Source organism: Carica papaya, chromosome 1 (genome assembly GCF_054855325.1).
Source record: "Carica papaya isolate Zhongbai chromosome 1, ASM5485532v1, whole genome shotgun sequence".
In the NCBI taxonomy this organism is placed as follows: Eukaryota; Viridiplantae; Streptophyta; class Magnoliopsida; order Brassicales; family Caricaceae; genus Carica; species Carica papaya.
In genome coordinates, this window is record NC_142309.1 from 4,931,196 (window position 1) to 4,952,149 (window position 20,954).

The following is a 20,954-nucleotide window of genomic DNA, read 5'->3' on the forward strand; positions in this document are numbered from 1 at the left end:
CCAACATTTTACCAAAATTATAATAAAACACTGAAATAATATATGACCTGAAATTGTCAATATTGAAATAATGCAGGCAGTTTGGAAAGAAATTAAGTATATTGCAAGAAATCCAATATTGAAAATTCAATTCCACACAAATTTTGAACAAATATATGGCAATTACTTTCTTGAGGTTCAATGATCATAAGAGTCGTAAAATTGTAAAATACTGTTTTACTTATAAGACAAAATAAAATATATGCTTAATCGGTGTAATATTAGGTCAACTTACAAGACGGAAAAAAATTAAATATTATAGCCCATTATATTATGATATAAAAAATTTTACTAATCATGATAGATATGGTTCATTTGAGAATATTTGAATTCTAAAAATAAAAAATATAAATTAGATTACCTTTTATTAGTAGATTATATTTCAAATCTCAATACAGTTTGATATATTATCAGTTATGAAGGATCTTTACAAGCACTATAAATACTCTTAAGATTACATTTTATATTCAAACAAAATATAGCTAAATGGTAAAAAGTACAGGTCGATAGTAATTAACCAAGAAATGTACGAAGGTATCATTTATTCTTCAAGAGTGTTTTTTGGTAAATTACTGATTCGACCAATACTTAGTTCTATATATAATTTTCATATAATTATTAATTTGCGAAGAATACATGTCGATTAGTAATTAACCAAGAAATATATGAAGGTATCGTTTCTACTTCAAGAATTTTTTTACTAAATTACTTATTCAACCAGTACTCAGTTCCATATATAATTTTTATATAATTACTAATTGGTGAAGAATACAGACCGACAATTAACCAAGAAATATATGAATGTGTCTTTTCTTCTTCAAGAGTTTTTTTTGGTAAATTACTGATTCAGCCAGTACTTAGTTCTATGTATAATTTTTATGTAATTATTAGCTGGTGAAGAGTATAGGTCGATCAATAATTAATTAATAAATATATGAAGGTGTCATTTCTTCTTCAAGAGTTTTTTTGGTTAATTAATGAGTTGACCAATGTTCAATTCCATATACAATTTTTATGTAATTACTAATTCGTAAAGAGTACATGTTGATCAGTAACCAACTAAAAAATATATGAATGTTTCGTTTCTACTTCAAGAATTTTTTTTTAGTTACTGGATCGACTAGTGCTCAGTTTCATATAAAATTTTCATATAATTACCAAATTAAACATGCAATTTATTAATTAAGGATGACAATAAAATGGCTATAGCAATAAAGATATCTCTTCATTCTTTTACCCCTTTACCCTACTATCATCTCCCATTCCCACACCATAATTGAGATAGTTTATATATTACAAAGATTCTTTTGATAATCTCATCGTTTATGAACATATAAAACACATGAAATTAATTATCATTTTATTCAAGAATCATACTATTTCTCATGTTCCTACCTCTCTCTCATCTTGGTCTTTACCAAGATTTGGGTTGTGATAAATTTAATTTTTTATTAAACAAGTTGGTCATTCTTGATATCCATGCATGAAACTGACAACTCTAACCATCATCTTTCCACCCTACTAACCAACCGTATACCTTACATGAGATGTTAAGCTCTCTACAATTATACAAGGCTACGCTACATTGTTGTTATGAAGCCTACGCATCATAAACATAAAAGTGCATTAAACTAGTTATCATTTTCTTTAAGAATGTTTATAGTCTTAGTATAACGTTGCATGACTTACGACTCTTCAACTACTAAATAATTTTATTAAAGTTTTAGGTTATGACCAATTTCATTCTCTATTGAACAAGTTGGGTGCTTGATGGAGAATAAGACATTATTTTAGCTGCGCAAGAATGTAAGCTAATTACATATAAGTACATTTAATATAGAATATATGACTGATATATATAAGAGATACAGTCAAATATATGATAGGAGATTGCAAGGCATCAAAAAGCTATCATTCTTCTTATACTATATATATATATATATATTGTGATTAAATAAGAATATAAGTTGGAAAATTTTTATTGATGATTTATAATGATATTGCATTCTTCCTAAAAAACTAACTATCAACTTTGTAACGTTCAACATCTTTTATAAGATAAAGGAAGAATCAATATTTTGTTAAGCTAATAAATAATTTGAAAGTGTAATTCTAAGAGCTTTATCAAAAGTAATCAACCACGTCCAACCATGTGAATTGACATCATTTGTCTGTATTATTTGTAAAGAGTATGAGAATGAATAGGAGTTAAGAATAACATGTTTTACGGTATTAGAGGACCAGTTCTTTCTACATTTCTTTCTTAATAAGCACTATGCTCTTGGTACTAGATATTATCAAACATAATTATGTAAAGAAATTAAATACTTGACAAATAAGCACAAATATTTCAGGTAAAATTCCTAATCATGAAAGTAACTTACAAAAATTAAATATCAAGATTGCTCTTCCTCTGTTTCAAACCCTAACATCGTTTGATGTAAATACAAATTTTTTTTTTCTATTTTTCAAAATTGTGAATGAGTTTCAGTCTCTCCCACACTTTCATTTTTAATACATGTATTTACTTGATTCCGGTTTATTTTAATCACATATGTTTTTGTTCTTATTCTTTTTTTCCTCTTTTTCCTTTGAATAAAGAGATCTTTTTATAATTTCTTTAGTTGTTTATCGATTTTCTATTCGACCATATATTTCCTTTTCTTTCTATTCTTTCTTAAATATAACATTACTGTTTTTTTTTTTAAAAAAAATTTACCGGTATTTTCTCTTAATTTTCTCAGTTTATAAAATTTCCCCTTTAATCTTATAATCCGTTTCATTCTTGTTTATTTTTTTTTATTTCATCTTCCTTAAATACATTTATATTTCTTTTCATTCAAATATCATATTTTAGCTTTTTTCCATTAATTTCTTTCAAACTATAATTGTAACACCCAAAAAATTATTATTATTATTTTTTAATTTATTTTAATTTATATTAGAATTTTAGTTTAATTTTGTATATATTTAATTTATAAGGTTTTAATTTAATTTAATGAAAATAAAAATAATGATAATGATAAAATAGGATAAAATTATTTTTGGATTTAATTGAAATTGATTTTGGGGAAAAGGGATGAAAATTTGAATTCTGAGGGTATTTTTGAAAAGAAAATCAGAAACCGGGGGTTTAAAAAAGTTGTGCCACGTCAGCAGCCACGTCAGCAGTCCCGGCCAACCAGGACACGCCACGTGGCAAGGAACGTTGACGCGGGATGGGGCCACGTGGGCGATCCATGTGCGCGCGATCGGATGGCCCAGATCCGTTCACGCGAGCACGGACGGCCCATATTCAATCAGGCACGGACGGCCCATATCACATTGCGATGGACGGCCCAGATTTAATCCCAAATAAATTGTGATCGGACGGTCCATATTAAATCTTGATGGACGGTTGAGATTAAAAGGGGAATGGTATAAATAACCTCACCCACACCCGACCACAAACCCTAGCCGCCAGTGCCTCCCCGGAGAAGAAGAACCAGATGCCGGAGGAGCCGGCCGCCGCCACCAGCTGCCGCACCAGAAAATTTTTCGACCGCCAAACGAGATAAATTTCCCCCCTTGGCTCGTTTTTCGATACTGAATCCGCCTATGGCCAAATCGGAGCCAAACTACCGGCCAATCGGCCAGAAAACACTGCTGAAGTCCAGCAGCGCCGTTGCGACTTCCATATGTTTTTGCCTCCGATGAGGCCCTTCCCAGTCTCCATTTGATACAATTTTTATACCACTGTGATCACCGTCCTTTTCTCTACAGGCTGACTGGAGCAAAACATCAAAACGCGACTCGTGCCGGAGAAGCCGTCGCACCTGAGAGCACCGTCGCCGGTAAGTCTCGATTTTTCGTGATTTTTTGGCCCACTGAGGGCCCTAGGGTTGTTTTATCGCAGGGACCAATGCAAGTTTGGTCGAATTTGGCTAAAAATGGCAAAAAAATGGCCAACTCGAGGCAGATCGCCGCTGCAGGCGGCGGTGCCGTCGCCGGAGCACAGCAGAGCCGCCGTGCCAGAATTTCGATATTAGCCGAAAGGGGCCTTAGGTCTGATCTGGGATTTTTTAAGACACGTACAGGTACCGGTAGTGCGTTTCAATTTTTCGAAAAAAATTCAGGGAATTTAGGGACAGCCCGTAGGCGCACTGTAGAGCCGATTTCAGACCCCGAAACAAGTAAGGATCTCTCACCCTACCTCCTATCACGGTATTAAAGCTTAATAAATAATTAAACGGTATTTTGTGACTTTATAGATATGTATAATTGATTGAGGTTGCCAATGGAGCCCGAATCTGATACATTGTTGGTCAGTTGTTGTTTAATCTATTTTTTAGTATTAAATACAGTATGATATTTGATGTAATTATTTTATGGTCTCGTATGCATGAATCATGGTTTCTTTTATTATGGTTTGTATTATGGTGAACCCGATTCTGTGTTGTCTTATTTGGTGTCAATTACTAGTTTACATGTTTGTGTATGATTGGATGATTGAGACCAAGGAAAAGGGCAAAAAGGTTATGTAAATTGATAAATGGATAATGTGGATAGCCTAACTAGATATCTTGTGAGATGGTGGACGGACCGGATCGGTAGGGAACTCTATCGGGAACGTGGTCTCTCATACCTGACGGGGTATGGAGACCTTGTGCGTTTTGGCACCCATACCGGACGGGGTATGGGGACGGCTCGTTTCACCCTCATATCGGACGGGGTATTGAGGTTTATGGTTTTGATGCCCATACCGGACGGGGTATGGAGACGGCCCTGGAATCAGGTTATTAATGTTAATGATTCACGTGTAGCGGGGACCCCCTATGGATCCCCATGGATACTAGTAGGCTAGTAAAAGAGGAAATTTGTTGTCTGATTATTGAAGTGCAAAAGTATGACATGTGTTCTGTTACAAAGTCGATATGATTCTATAATGGTTATAATGTTATTGTTTTCATATGTTATTTTCATGAATCTCACCGAGGTAAGTGGACAGTAAAGGTTTTTATGTTAATAAATAAGTTTGTTATAAATTATGCTCTATTAGTCGTTTTTATTTTCTACCGACCTTTACTTCTGTGGCAGTGAGATAGTGTGATGTCTTTACTGGGCTAGTATAGCTCATTCCTTACTTAACCATTTCAGATCAGGAAGACGGGATTCCCGAGCCCGTTCCGCAGGAAGACGGCGAGTTAGACGCCTAAAGACTTTATAGTTCTATTTATAGTTTTTATTTCGAGTATCTCTTTTAATTAGCTTATTCTTTCATGTTTTGAGTACGTTTTTGGTTATTGTGTAAGAGATGTTAATCAAAATTTTTATTACACTTCCGCATTTAAGATTTTTAATACATACATCTTCATTTAATTTCCGGGGTCGTTACAATAATTCGCCCATTGAGTTTGTTTTTATTCAAACCATTATATTTACATGTTAGGTGTATGTATTCATTGATACCCAAATTCACTAAACAATCATTTCTACCAACATTTTACAAAAATTATAATACAAATACTGAAATAGTATATGATGTGAAATTTTGTCAATGTTGAAATAATGCAAGAAGTTTTTTGATGTATATACACTTGCTTTAAATGAAATTAAGGATTATAGAAATCCAATATTGAAAATTCTATTCTATTACAAATTTGAACAAACATATATGGCAATTACTTTAAGGGTTCTTCATAAGTTTATAGTTCATTATTTCTATAACTGAAATAGTTAAAGATGATTGATTATTAATAAATTTAAATAAATAATAATAATACAAGCTATTATTCTTAAGAAAAACTAAGGCAATTTGCCTCGTACATTTAATTTTTTGTATTTTTATTTCTAAAATCTTTACAGTTTTATTAACAAAATCATGTAAGTTAACTAGTAACATGAGGAACAATAGTGAAAATGATAGAAGAGTCATAAAAAAATGTAAAATGCTGTTTTACTTATAAGACAAAAATAAATATAGGCTTCATTGGCATAATAAAAGGAAAAAAAATCAAATATTATAGTCAATTATATTATAATATAAAAAATTTCTTACTCGTGATAAATATGAATCATTTTAAGAACATTTGAATTCTAAAAGTCAATAATATTAATTAGATTACATTTTAAATCTAGATATAGTTTGATATATTATCAATTATGTTATGACATAAAAAAATTTCTAACTGTGATAAATATGATTCATTTTGAAAAAATTAGATTCTAAATGTAAATATCCAGAACTTAAAAGAAATAAATTTGTATTTTAAATGTGAAAGCAAACAATAATATTATGGTTTATATTCTTTACACAATAAATTAGAACACCTAATAGGATTTCAAAAATGTTCATTCTACAGCGATCCGTAAAGAAACGAATAAATGATTAAAACAAGTAAATAAATATCATAGGGGTTAATCTCCACTAGCACTTGATGGGGTCCAGGAAGTAATTTACTCGTAACCCTCCTGCTGATCAGGATTTAGATATTGATTTTTTTGATTTGAAATGGTTAATAAAATGGTGAGCTATATTAGTTCAGTAAGAATATCACGCTAATTACTGATATGGAAAATTGAAGGTTGGTAAAAATCATAAAACAACTAATGGAGCCCTTTATTTAAGTAAATTCGTCTAACATAAAGAAAACCATTTATTCCATACTTACTGTTGCGAGTTTTTCAAAATCAACCTATAAAGACAAATACTCAAATAACATTATAATTTCATGTATAAGTGAACAAGATTAGCAATTCTCCTTTTAACCTACTTATTGGAACCCCTGGAGGTCCATAGGGATATTCTCCTACTCGTGAACTCAATATCTAGATTTGTCAGTTATCTCGACCATCCCCATATCCCCTCTAGTAATAGGCGCCAAACACACCATCGCCTCGATATCTCGTCCGGTATGAGGGTGAAACATGTCTTTCAAACCTTTTCGGTATGGGACTTCTCAGTCCCGTCCGACTGAGGTAATGTCTACAATAGAGTTTCTTATGTACCAGGTCTGTCCACTCTTTTCCAGGGTACCCATATAGTGAACCGAAATCTTAAAAGAAAATGAATTCATAAAATTAAATGCAAAAATAATTAATAGAGTTAAAGTTTATATTCCTTACACCATAATTTAGAATTTCCAATAGTCTTACAGAAATGTCCCTTCTGAAAGACAAACGATAATTAAAGAAATAAAAAGAAGAGTGAATACAAAAGTACCTTAAGACAACCTTCAGTAACACTTGAAGGAAGTTCGGGTGGTGAACTACTTACAACTCTCTTGTTCGTCAGGATCTGGATTCTATTCCTCTTGATCTAAAATGGTTAATGAAAGGGTGAACTACACAAACCCAGTAAGCATATCACACTAATCACAGATACGAAAAACTGAAGATTGGTAAAAAAATAATAATAATAACTAATGGAGCCTTTACTTTATTTAAATACCTTTAAATTTGAAAACATTTGTTTGATACTAACCGTAACAAGTTTTTCAAAAACAATCTATGAAGATCCATATTCATACAACTTTTTACTTTCACTCATAGAAGAATAAGAGAATAACTTTTCTTTCTTACCTACTTACTGGTACCCCTGGGAGTCTATGGGGATGTCCCCCTACTCATGAACCCAATATCTAATTTTATAATTGACCGGTCATCCTCATACCCCGTCCAATAATGGGCGTCAAATATTCCATCGCCTCGATATTCCATCCGATATGAGGGTAAACCATGTCTCTCAAACCTTTCCAGTAAGGGACTTCCCAACCTTGTCCAACTGAGGTAACATTCACAGTAGGATTTCCTATGTACCGGACATGTCCGCCCTTTCCCTGGGTAACCAACAAGTCTTTCACATACAGATTTTTATCAACAAATAACCAACAAACGCATACCAATATCTCATATCACATTCACGAATTAATTAAACTACATTCATGTTGACGGTATATAACCAAAATAACCAGATAAGTTAAAAAGACTATTGAACTATAAATTAAAAACATGTACTATACGAAAATCAAGCAAGTAAGACTGTAACGGCCCCGGAAATTTAGAATGAAATATGTGTATTAAAAATGTCAAATGCGGAAGCGTAATAAAAATTTTGATTAACATCCCTAACACTAAAACCAAAAACGTGCTCAAAGTATAAAAGAACAAACTGACTAAAAGAGAAACTCGAAAACAAAAACTATAAATATAACTACGGAGTCTTTAGGCGTCCCCTTCGCCGTCTTCCTGCGGAACGGGCTCGGGAACAATGTCTTCCTGATCTGAAATGGTTAAATAAGGAATGAGCTACACCAGCCCAGTAAAGACATCACACTATCTCACCGCCACGGAGGTAAAGGTGGGTAGAAAACACAAAAAGACCAATTGAGTATAATTTATAACAAATTCTTTTATCAATAATAAAATCCTTTACTGTCCACTTACCTCGGTGAGATCCATAAAACAACATACGAAAGCAATAACATTATCATCATCATGAAATCATATGAACTGTATAACATAATACTTACCACACCTTTGAATTTCAATCATTACACAACATATTTTCCTCATTTACCAGCCTACTAGTATCCATGGGGATCCATAGGGGTCCCGCTACCCGTGAACCCTTAACATTCACAACCTGATTCCAGGGCCGTCCCCATACCCTGTCCGGTATGAGCGCCAAAACCACGAACCTCAATACCCCGTCCGGTATGGGCGCCGAAACACATAGGGTCTCCATACCCCGTCCGGTATGAGAGGCTACATTCCCGGTAGGGTTCCCCACGGACCCGGTCCGTCCACCATCTCCCAAGATATCTAGTCAGGTTATCCACATTATCCACTATCAATTCACATAACCTTTTTGACCTTTTTCTTGGTCTCAATCAACCAAACACACACAACATGTAAACCAGTAATTTATGCCAAACAAAACAACATACAACATCAGGTTCTCAGTCATTCAACCCATAGTCAATAGAACAGTGATATATGCACATGAAACTATGAAATGAAAATACCATACATCATACTGCATTTAGAACTGTGAAATAGAACAAACAACAACTGACCGATAAATACACCAGACTCGGGCTCCATTAGCGACCTTAAACAATTTCACACATCTATTGATTCATGAAATATCGTTTTATCATTTATTGAACTTTAATACCGTGATAGGAAATAGAGTGAGGGGTCCTTACTTGTTTCGGGGTCTGAATACAGCTCTACAGTGCGCCTACAGGCTGTCGCTAATTTTCCCTGAATTTTTTTCGGGGAGCTAAAATGCACTACTAGTCCCTGCACGTGTCCCAAAAAATCCCAAATTAGACCTAGGGCCCCTTTCGGCCAATATCACAATTCCGGCACGGCGGCTCCACCGTGCTCTGGCGACGGCGCCGCCGCTTGCGACGGTGATTCGCCTCGGGTTGGCCGTTTTCGGCCGAATTCAGCCACGCTTGCATCGGTCCCTGCGATAGAACAACCCTAGGGCCCTCGGTGGGCCAAAAAATTATGAAAAACCGAAACTTACCGGCGACGTTGCTCTCGGGTACGGCAGCTCCTCCGGCGTGAGTCGCGTTTTGATGTTTGGCTCCGATCAACCTGTAGAGAAAAGAACAGTGATCACAGTGGTATAAAATTTGCATCAAACGGAGGCCGGGAATGGCCTCATCGGAGGCAAAAATCGAGGAGGGGCGCAGCGTCCCCGCTGGGTTTCGGCTGAGTTTTTCGGCCATTTGGCTGGTGGTTTGGCTCCAGTTTGGCCATAGGCGGACTCAGCGTCGAAAAACGAGCAAGGGGGAGAAAAATTACCTCTATCAGCGGTCGAAAACTTCCCCAGTGCGCGGCGGGTGGCGGCGGCTGGCTCCTCCGGCGTCTGGTTCTTCTTCTCCGGTGAGCACTGGTGGCTAGGGTTTCTTTGGTCAGGTGTGGGTGGGGGTATTTATCCCTTTGCCTTTTAATCTTGACCGTCCATCAAGATTGAATCTGAGTCGTTCGATCACGATTTAATTGGGATTAAATCTGGGCCGTTCATCGCGATGCAATCTGGGCCGTCCGTGCCTGATTGAATCTGGGCCGTCCGTGCACGTGAATCTGGGCCGTCCGTGCGCGGGGGAACGGATCTGGGCTGTCCGATCGCGCGCACGCGGATCGCCCCCATGGCCCGTCCCTTGGTCAGCGTGTCCTTTCCACGCGGCGCGTTCTGGTTGGCCGGGGCTGCTGACCGGACCGCTGACGTGGCTGCTAACGTGGCACAACTTTTCTAAATTACGTTTTGACCCCCGGTTTCTGATTTTTTTTTTCAAAAATACCCCCAGAATCCAAATTTTCACCCATTTTTCCCAAAATCAATTTCAATTAAATCCAAATAATATTTTTACCCAATTTTATCATTATAATGATTTTTATTGTCATTGAATTAAATTAAATTAAATTAAATAAAAATCTAAATAAATAAAAAAAAATGAAAATAAATAAATAAAATATTTATTTTCATTTGGGTGTTACAAGGACAATATAAGAAAATAAACAGGAAATTAAGACAATTATGAACTAACCGGTTCTGACTTTACTAGTAACCTGTAACTATTTTTATGATTTTTTAATTTTTCACAAAATATAAAATTATACATTGTTAAGCTCTAATTTACCGTAACGGAGAATAGGGTGACGGATCCTTACCTGAATTGGTGTTTTAAGACGTCGCGTTGTTTACCACACCTCCGAACGGGTACCGAGCTCCCTGAATTTTTCATACGAAATTCAAAACACTCGTCACGTACCTACAAACATCTCAAAAATCTAAAATCGGTGTCCAAAACTCTTTTCGGCCAAACTTAGGATTCCGACATGCCGGTGATGTCGTGCTCTGGCACGAGCTCCACTGCCCATGGTGGCGATCCACCTCGACCATGCTAGTTTTGGCTGACTTTATATGTATCAATGCAGAAAAATATGTTAGGGGGTCTCAATTGGCCCGAAAATCATTAAAAACACCGAACCTACCAGCGGGGAGTCACTGGGTACGGCGGCTCCGCCAGTCCTCCTTTGTGGCTGGAGTTTCTTTTTCGACTAATCTGCACAGAAAAAGATGGTGAACACAATGATCAAGAAATTACGTGAAACACAAATCGAGAATGGGCTCATTGCAGGGATTTTGGTTTTGGCCGCAGCAGCTCTATCAAGCTTTGCCCGTGATTTTCGACTCACTGTCGTCCCTCTTGCTCCGATTTGGCCACATGGATTGTCATAATTAAATTTCGAGCGGGTAGGGAGAATTTTTACATTTTTTGGTGGCCGGCGGTGGCTTCGATGTAACGGCAGTCGGTGGTGGCTCTGGTGCAGCGGCAGTTGTGATCGACCTCCTTCTCTGGCTCCTAGTTCTTCTTCTCCGGGGGGGAGGGGGCCTGGCGGCTAGAGTTTGGGTTCCCATGCAATGCGAAGTATTTATACCCATCCTGCGTTGATTTGAGTCGTCCATTGCGATTGATCTCGTCCATCCTATCGCGCCTAACGAAAAAATAAATCTGGACCGTCCATCGCAATTGATCTCGGCCGTCCGATCGTGCTTAAGGAAAAAATAAATTCGGACCGTCCACGCGCACAAGATCGACCCTGGGCCGTCAGATCGTGGGGCACAAGGATCGCCCGCGTAGCACCAACGTCAATGTGCCTTGCCATGTGGCATGCTCTAATTTGTCAAGACTGCTGACTAGGCAGTCTTACGTGACCGAACATTTCTTATCTGCACTTTGACCCCCTATTTCTAATTTTTCTTTTAAAAACATCATCCGAATTCAAATTTTCACCCTTTTCTTCCAAAATTACTTTTAATTATATCTCTAACCTATTTTTCAATTAATTAATAAAATTAAGTTTAAATTAATTTAAAAATAATTTTTTATTTTTTTTATACCAAAATTTGATACCGGGCTAAATTTTGAGTATGAGTATTATAACTCTCTCCCTTAAGAAGAAATTTGGTTCCTCAAATTTATCACCCTATAAGTAGTCAAACAATTGGAGATACTGAGCTCTGAAGTCCGATTCTAGCTCCCATGTGACATCTTTTTGTGTGTGATTCTGCTATAGGAACTTGACGAATGAAATTTTTCTGTTGTGAAGTACTTTGTTTTCTCGGTTTATAATGCCCACTGGTACCTCCTCATAGGATAGATTGTCCTAGAGTGAAGGGGGCTCGTGGGATAAGATGTATGAGGTGTCCGAGTTGTACTTGCATAACATGAACATATAAAACATATTATGAACCCTAAATAGCTCTGGAGGTAGTGTCAGTCTATAAGCGATCGTACGATCCTGTCTAAAATCTCAAATGACCAAATGAACCGAGGATTTAATTTCTCCCTCTTGCCAAACCTATTGATTCCCTTGAAAGAGGTGACCTTGAGGAATTAGTGATCACCTTTCTCAAATTTCAAATCTCTCCTCCGAGTGTCTACATAACTCTTTTGCCTACTTTGAGCTGTCTGGATGTTCTTCATGATCTTAACTATCTTGACTGTAGTCTTCTCCACAAGATTGAGGTCAAATAATTTTTTATCACCCATCTCTTTCTAATAGATTGGCGACCTGCAGGGGCAGCCATACAATGCCTCATATAGGGTCATGCCGATGCTTACTTGGTAGATGTTATTGTAGGTGAACTCTATCAAAGATAGGTGATCATCCCAATGTTCCCCAAAGTTTAGAACACAAGCTCAGAGCATATCCTCCAGTGTGCGGATCATCATTTGTAGCGGCCCCGAAAATATTAAAATGAAATGAGTATTTAAATATATCAAATGTGGAAGCGAGATCAAAATTTCAGTTAACATCCCTTACACGAAAACCAAAAACGTACTTAAATTATAAAAGGTTAAACTAACTAAAAGAGAAACTCGAAAACAAAGCTATGAGCATGACTACAGAGTCTCTAGGCATCCCTTTCGTCGTCCTCCTGCGGAACGGGCTCGGGAACCATGTCTTCCTGATCTGAAATGGTTAAATAAGGAGTGAGCTACACTAGCCCAGTAAGAACATCACGATATCTCACCGTCACGGAGGTAAAGGTGGGTAGAAAACACAAAAAGACCAATGGAGCATAATTTACAACAAACTCGTTTATTAACATGAAAACCTTTACCATCCACTTACCTCGGTGGAATTTATGAAAACAATATAAGAAAAACAATAACATTATCATAATCATTGAATAATATAAGCTGTAAAACATAACACTTATCACGCCTCTTGTAATTCAATCATTATACAACATATCTTTTTCTCATTTACCAGCCTACTAGTATCCGTGGGGGTCCATAGGGGTCCCGCTACCCGTTAACCTTTAACATTCACAATCAGTTTCCAGGGCCGTCCCCATACCCCGTCCGGTATGGGCGCCAAAACCATAAACCTCAATACCCCCTCCGGTATGAGGGTGAAACGGGCCGTCCCCATACCCCGTCCGGTATGGGCGCCAAAACCATAAGATCTCCATACCCCGTCCGGCATGTGAGACCACAATCCCGGTAGGGTTCCCTACGGACCCGGTCCGTCCACCATCTCCCAGGATATCTAGTCAGGCTGACCCCCATAATACAATTATCAGTCTACACAATCTTTCATTTTCCTTTTCCTCAGTCAGCATCATCAATTCACATTTAAACAAGCAAATCGTAATTCATGCCAAACAGACAACATACAGTATCAGTTTTTCAGTCATTCAACCCATAATTAATAAAGACGTAGTATATGCACACAAATCTGTAAAATGAACACATCAAACCTCATTTTGCATTTAAAGCTGTAAACAGGCCAAATAACAGTAAATCACCAATCACACTAGACTCGGGCTCCATTAGCCACCTTAAGCAATTTCACACATTCGTTAATTCAAGAAATACCGTTTTATCATTTTGAACTTTAATACCGTGATAGGAAATAGGGTGAGGGGTCCTTACTTGTTTTCGGGATCCGAATACGATTCACAGTGCGCCTGCAGGCCGTCCCTAATTTTCCCCTGAATTTTTTTCCGGGGAACTGAAACACACTAACAGTACCTGCACGTGTTCCAAAAAAAACCCAAATTAGGCCCAGGGCCTCTTTCGGCCCAAATCGCAACTCCGGCACGGCGGCTCCGCCGTGCTCCGGCGACGGTGCCGCCGCTGGCGGCGGCGAGTCGCCTCGGGTTGGCTGTTTTCGACCGTTTTCGGCCGAATTCGGCCACACTCGCATTGGTCCTTGTCAGAAAACAACCCTAGGGCCCTCGGGGGGCCAAAAAATCACGGAAAAACGGAGCTTACCGGCGGCGGCGCTCTCGGGTGCGGCGGCTCTCCGGCGAGGTTCGTGTTTTGGTGATTCGGCTCCGGTCAACCTGTAGAGAAAAGAATGGCGATCACGGTGATATAAAAATTGCATCGAACGGAGGCCGGGAAGGGCCTCGTCAGAGGCAAAAACCGAGAGGGGGCGCGGCGGCGCCGCTGGGCTTCGGCCGCGTATTCCGGCCGTTTGGCCGGGATTTCGGCCTCGATTTGGCCATAGGAGGAATCAGCGGGGAAAAACGAGTCGGGGGTATGAAATTTACCTCGATCGGCGGTCGGAAATTTCCCCGGTGCGGCGGCGGGTGGCGGCGGTCGGCCTCTGGTTCGTCTTCTCCGGCGAGCGGCGGGCGGCTAGGGTTTGTGGTCTGGTGTGGGGGTTCTATTTATAACCCCTTGCCTTTTGATCTCAGCCGTTCATTTCGTTTTAATCTGGACCGTTCGTTTTTGATTGAATCTGGGCCGTCCGTGCGATTGAATCTGGGCCGTCCGATCGCGCGATTGATCTGGGCCATCGGATCGCACCCACGCGGATCGCCAACGTGGCTCCTTTCGGAGTGACGCGGTCTTGCCACGTGGCAGGCCCTGGTTGGCCGGGACTGCTGACCGGGCCTGCTGACGTGGCTGTTGACGTGGCCCTTTTTTTTTTTTTTCCTCCTTTCCGGGTGCTACATCATTTCTGATTGTCCATCGGTTTGAGGGTGGAATGCGGTACTAAGGGACAACTTCATTTCTATGACTTACTGAAAACTAGAGCAAAATCGAGAAGTGAATCTGAGGTTCCTGTCGGATACCACTATCACTGAAACTCCATGTAGTCTGACTATCTCCCAAATATACGTTCTTATTAGCTTGTCCAAAGGGTCGGTCATCTTAATAGCCAAGAAGTGAGAGGACTTGGTGAGCCAGTCGATAATCACCTAGATAGCATCATGTCTCGTGCGTGCCTTAAGCCTTATTTGGATGATGGTTCAATAATGATGGTATGGTTTTTTCATAATTTTTTTCTGTTTGTTTGCATTTACAAACACATGTTACAGTTTTTTTGTAGTTGAGTCACAGGTCTCATAACTATGATTTTTCTCATTTTTTTAAACCATCAATTCAGTAGTTTTATGATAATTTGATAATTTTCTCCTTTTATACCCTTAATATTTTTATTATTTACAACATTACCATTATCTTTAATTTTTTCCACCCAACACTTCTTATATTCTTTTTCTTCTTTTCAAAATATCATATATATATATATATATAATTATATATATAAACATGTATTTATATATTCAATTAAATTCATGTATTTATATTTTTAATTATATATACATGTATATAATATATTTAATTATATCGATTTTATATATACATATATTTATATATTTAATTATCTATATATTTAAATATTTAATTATATATATTTTAGTACATATATACATAACTTTATATATGTATATATGAATTTATATATTTAATTATATATAAATACATGTATATAATATATTTAGATATATATATATATTATCATATATATACGTATTTATGTTTTTACTTATATATTATACATGTATATAATATTTTAGTTATATATATATGTACATAATATATTTAATTGTATATATATCTTTAATTATATATATATATTATATGTATATATTTAATTATATATATTTATATATCTCTATATCTAATATTATTTTTTTAATTTTTTTTCTTTTTATTTTTTATTTATTACTATATATAATAAAGTAGTGACAAATTAGAAAATTTGCTCAAATATACAACCATATTATCTTGTCAATCCAAACAAAAATAACTCCCACTATCACACATTAATAAACTATCATCCAAATATGGTTAAATTTGAATATTAATGAATTTTGCACATATCCAATTGTATCTAACATTAATGAACCATCACATAAGTAATCTAATCAGACCCTTATACTTTGTTTGGATAAATTTTAGTGATTGTTAATTAATGTATGGTAATAACAGTAATTAGATGACAATGTCATAGGATGAGGATGACAAATTTTTTTTATATTTGGATGATTATATATTAATGTATGTTAATGACATATTTTTGTTTGGATGATAGGATGGTATGATTGTATTTTTAATCAAATTATTAATTTATCCCTACCTATTTATGTAATAGTAAGTAGTATATAAAAAATATATAATAAAAAAATTAAATTGTTTACCAATATAATTACATTTGTATTTAAATAAATAATTATTATAAATTAAATTTTTATATTTAATAAAATAAATAATAAATTGTGAGAATAAAAATAGAATTAAGTTTATTATATGGGGGTATAAAGGAAAAAAAAGTAACATATCATTTACATACCACCGATTCGGTGGTTTTAAAATTCATCCTAAACTTGCCAGTCAGATACTGTTTATTACTATTGGAAGTTAAAACAAATATAATTTTCTAACACCCGTGGAATACCATACATTAAAATCATATCGTTTACTACGATCCAAACAGAGTGTTAGGTAATTCTGTCACGAAGTTCATTATGATATGCTTCAACTTCCACTCCGGGATTAGTAATGACTGAAGTAACCTGTCTGGTCATTGATGCTCAGCCTTAATTTTTTGACATATCAAACATTTGGAGACAAAGTCTGCTATCTCTCTTTTCATCCCGCTCCACCAAAACTGGGGTCGCATACTTTGATGTATTTTAGTACTTTCGGGATGTATGACGAACTTGGAGCTGTGAGCCTCTATCATGATATCCCTTTTTTAATTCACTGTCATCTAGAACACACACTCTATCCTAAAACCTGAGCAATCCATCGGCAGATCGAAATTCTGGATGTACTCAATCTTTTGCATATTTCTTGAGAGCAAGTATGGTGGAATTGGTTAATTGGCCTTCTTTTATTCTCTAAATCAATTCAAGTTCAACGGTCAAGTGGGTCAAACATATAACTCTCTTCAAGTCCTGAAGTCGTATATGTTGTGCAACCCTTATGACCCTGCATTTAGAAACCATTGTGTGAGCTAACATACCAGCATTTTTTCTGTTGAGCGCGTCAGCTACTACGTTGCCATTGCTTGGGTAATACAAGATATTACAATTATAATCATTGAGGAGTTCTATCGAACGCCTCTGAAGCATGTTCAGATCCTTCTGAGTGAATATGTGCTTCAAGCTCTTATGATCAGTAAAAATCTCAAAAGTCTCCCCATATAGGTAGTGGCGCCAGGTCTTCAAGGCGTGGATAATGGTGACAAGTTCTAAGTCGTGGGTGGAGTAATTTTTCTCACGCCTCTTCAACTACCTAGACCTACATAACCTATGACCTTGTCATACTGCATTAGAACACAACCCAACCCCAAGTAGGAGACATCAATGTACATTGCGTATCCACTTGTCCCACTCGATAAAGTCAACATGGATGCAGTAATCAACCATGAGTTTTGTAAAGCTTCTTTCACAGTTTTTATTCCATCCAAGCTTAATGTTCTTCTTTGTTAGCTGGGTCAAAGGAACGACTAGGCTGAAAACTTCTTTTACAAATCTGCGGTAATAATCTGTCATTCCTAGAAAGTTATGAATCTCCTTAACCCATGATAATTTCTCCCAACTGAGTATTGTCTCAACTTTTTTAGAGTTTATTGATACTCCATCTCTTGATATGATGTGCCCTAGGAAGGTAGTCTGTTCGAGACAAAACCTACACTTGCTCAATTTTGCATACAATTTCTTTTCTCTTAGAACCTGCAAGATTTAAGTCATGTGATGAGAGTGTTTCTCTCTACTCTTTGAATAAATCAAGATATCATCAATAAGCACAATGACGAGCTGATTCATGAATTATCTAAAAACTCTGTTCATCAAGTTCATAAAAATAGTTGGTGTATTGATTAGTCTAAATGGTATGACCAGAAACTCATAATGTCCATACCTTGTTCTGAAAGTTGTCTTAGGAATGTCCTCTGCTCTGATCTTTATCTGATGGTCACCTGAATACAAGTCTATCTTGGAGAAAACTTGAGCACTTTGTAATTAATTGAAAAGATCATCAATCCTAGAGGGGGTGCTTGGTCTTGACTGTGACTCTATTCAATCCCCTGTAGTCAATATACAACCTTAGGGACTCATCCATTTTTCGTGACTTCAGCACCCTAAGAAGATATACTGTGTTAAATGAACCCACTATCCTACAACTCTTTGATATGTTTCCTCAGTTCCTCCACCTCTACACGACTCATGCGGTAAGGGGCGACTACGATTGACTGGGTATCGGGTTGAAGATTTATGATAAATTTAACTTTTTTATTCACTAGTAGTCCTCATATTTCATCAGGGAACATGTCCGAAGAATCGTAGACTATAGGAATCTCTTGAATGCAAATTTCTTTCTTACGCTTACCCTATATCATTTCTGAGTTAGCTTTAGTATCCTGTCAGGTGAGAGTATAAACTATGCCCTAGACTGGAGGTCTGACCTAATTTTAGATACTCTTTCTCGTAATATTGGACACTTTTGCAAATGCAGCAGGTGTTGTTGAGGTGATAGTAAGATAAGTGCCCATAGTCCTTATTGCGGTGCTTGCAAGTACTGTTGAAGAATAGCTAGATTATATTGGGGAGGGATTGGGTGACCTTAGGGTGGCACCTAGTTGTATGGTGGGGTACCAGATTATACTGTGACAGTGTTGGATGATACAATGGATGGTTGTATCAAGATGGCACTAGATCCTCTCTTTGTAGGGGTGGCTCATACTATGGCAGTGGTTGAGGGTCAGACAGCTCCATCCTATCTTTCCTAGTCTGCTGAGCAGATATGAGTCTCTCTAACATCTCGAAGAGCCGATCGATATCCTCTCGAAGCAACCCATCTCGGGCTGCCCTATTTAGTAGGGGCTCTCCTCTCCTCATGTCCTTATATTTATTTTTCACAACGAAGGGTTAAGAGTCGGGTTTTATTTAAATATTTCAAATCTTTGTGCAATGAATGGTTCTGAGAAACGTAACTATGATACCAACTATAATGACCCGAAACCTTAAAAGGAAATGAATTCATAAAATTAAATGCAGAAACTATTAATAGAGTTAGGGTTTACATTCTTTACCCCATAATTTAGAATGTCCAATAGGGCTACGGGAATGTCCATTCTGAAAGATAAACAATAATTAAAGAAATGAAAAGAAGAGCGAATACAAAAGTATCCTAAGACAACTTTCACTATCACTTAAAGGGAGTTTGAGTAGTGAACTAGTCACAACCCTCTTGCTGATCGAGATCTAGATCCTAATCCTCTTGATCTGAAATGGTTAATGAAATGGTGAGCTACATTACCCCAGTAAGAATATCACACTAATCACATATACAAAAAATTGAAAATTGATAAAAATAAAAAAAATAACTAATTGAGCCCTTACTTTATTTAAATATCTTTAACCTTGAAGATGTTCGTTTGATACTAACCGTAACGAGTTTTTTAAAAATAACTTATGAAGACTCATATCTATACCACTTTTTACTTTCACGCATAGGAGAATAAGAGACGATAACTTTTATTTCTTACCTGCTTATTGGTACTCCTGGAGGTCCATAGGGATGTCCCCACTACTCGTGAAATCAATATCAAATTTTATAATTAACTAGTCGTCCTCATACCCCGTCTGGTAATGGACGCCAAACATTATATTACCTCGATACTCCATACAGTATGAGGTTGAACTATATCTCCTAAATCTTTTGGGTAAGGGACTTCTCAACCCCGTCTGACTGAGGTAACATTCACGTTAGGGTTCGTCCGCCCTTTCCATGGGTAACCAACAAGTTTTTCACATACAGATTTTCATCAACAAACAATCAACAAACGTATACCAATATCTCATATCATATTTACAAATCAATTAAACTACATTCATACTGACGGTATATAACTAAAATAATCATATAAGTTGATAGAACCATTGAACTATAAATTAAGAATATGTACTATATGAAAATGAAGCAAGTAAGATAGTACAGGAAAACAAATAGAAAATCAAGACAATTATGAACTAACAGGTTCCAGCTCCACTAGTAACCTGTAATTATTTTTAAAATTTTCTAGCTTTTCACAAAACACAAAATTATATATTATTAAGCCCTAATTTACCATAACGGAGAATAAGATGAGGGATCCTTACCTAGATCGGTATTTCGAGGTGTCGGTTCTCTACCGCGCCTCATAACGGATATCGAATTTTCTGAATTTTTCCTGCGAAATTGAAAACACTCGTTACATAGCTAAAAATACTCCAAAAATCTAAAATTGGTGTCCAAAACTCTTTCTGACCAAATTTGGGGTTTCAGTACGACGATACTGTCGTGCTCTGGCATCAGCTCCACCACCCATGGCGGCGATTCGCCTTGGACAGGCTGGTTTTGGCCAGTTTTGACCGACTTTACACGTATCCCTGTGAAAAAATATGTTATGGGGTCTCAATTAGCTAGAAAATTACCAAAAACACCGAACCAACTGGCGGGAGTCACCGGGGGTGACGGCTCCACTCGTCCTCCTTCACGGCTAGGGTTCTTTATTCAGCTAACCTATATAGAAAAGAATAGTGAACACAATGATTGAAAAAT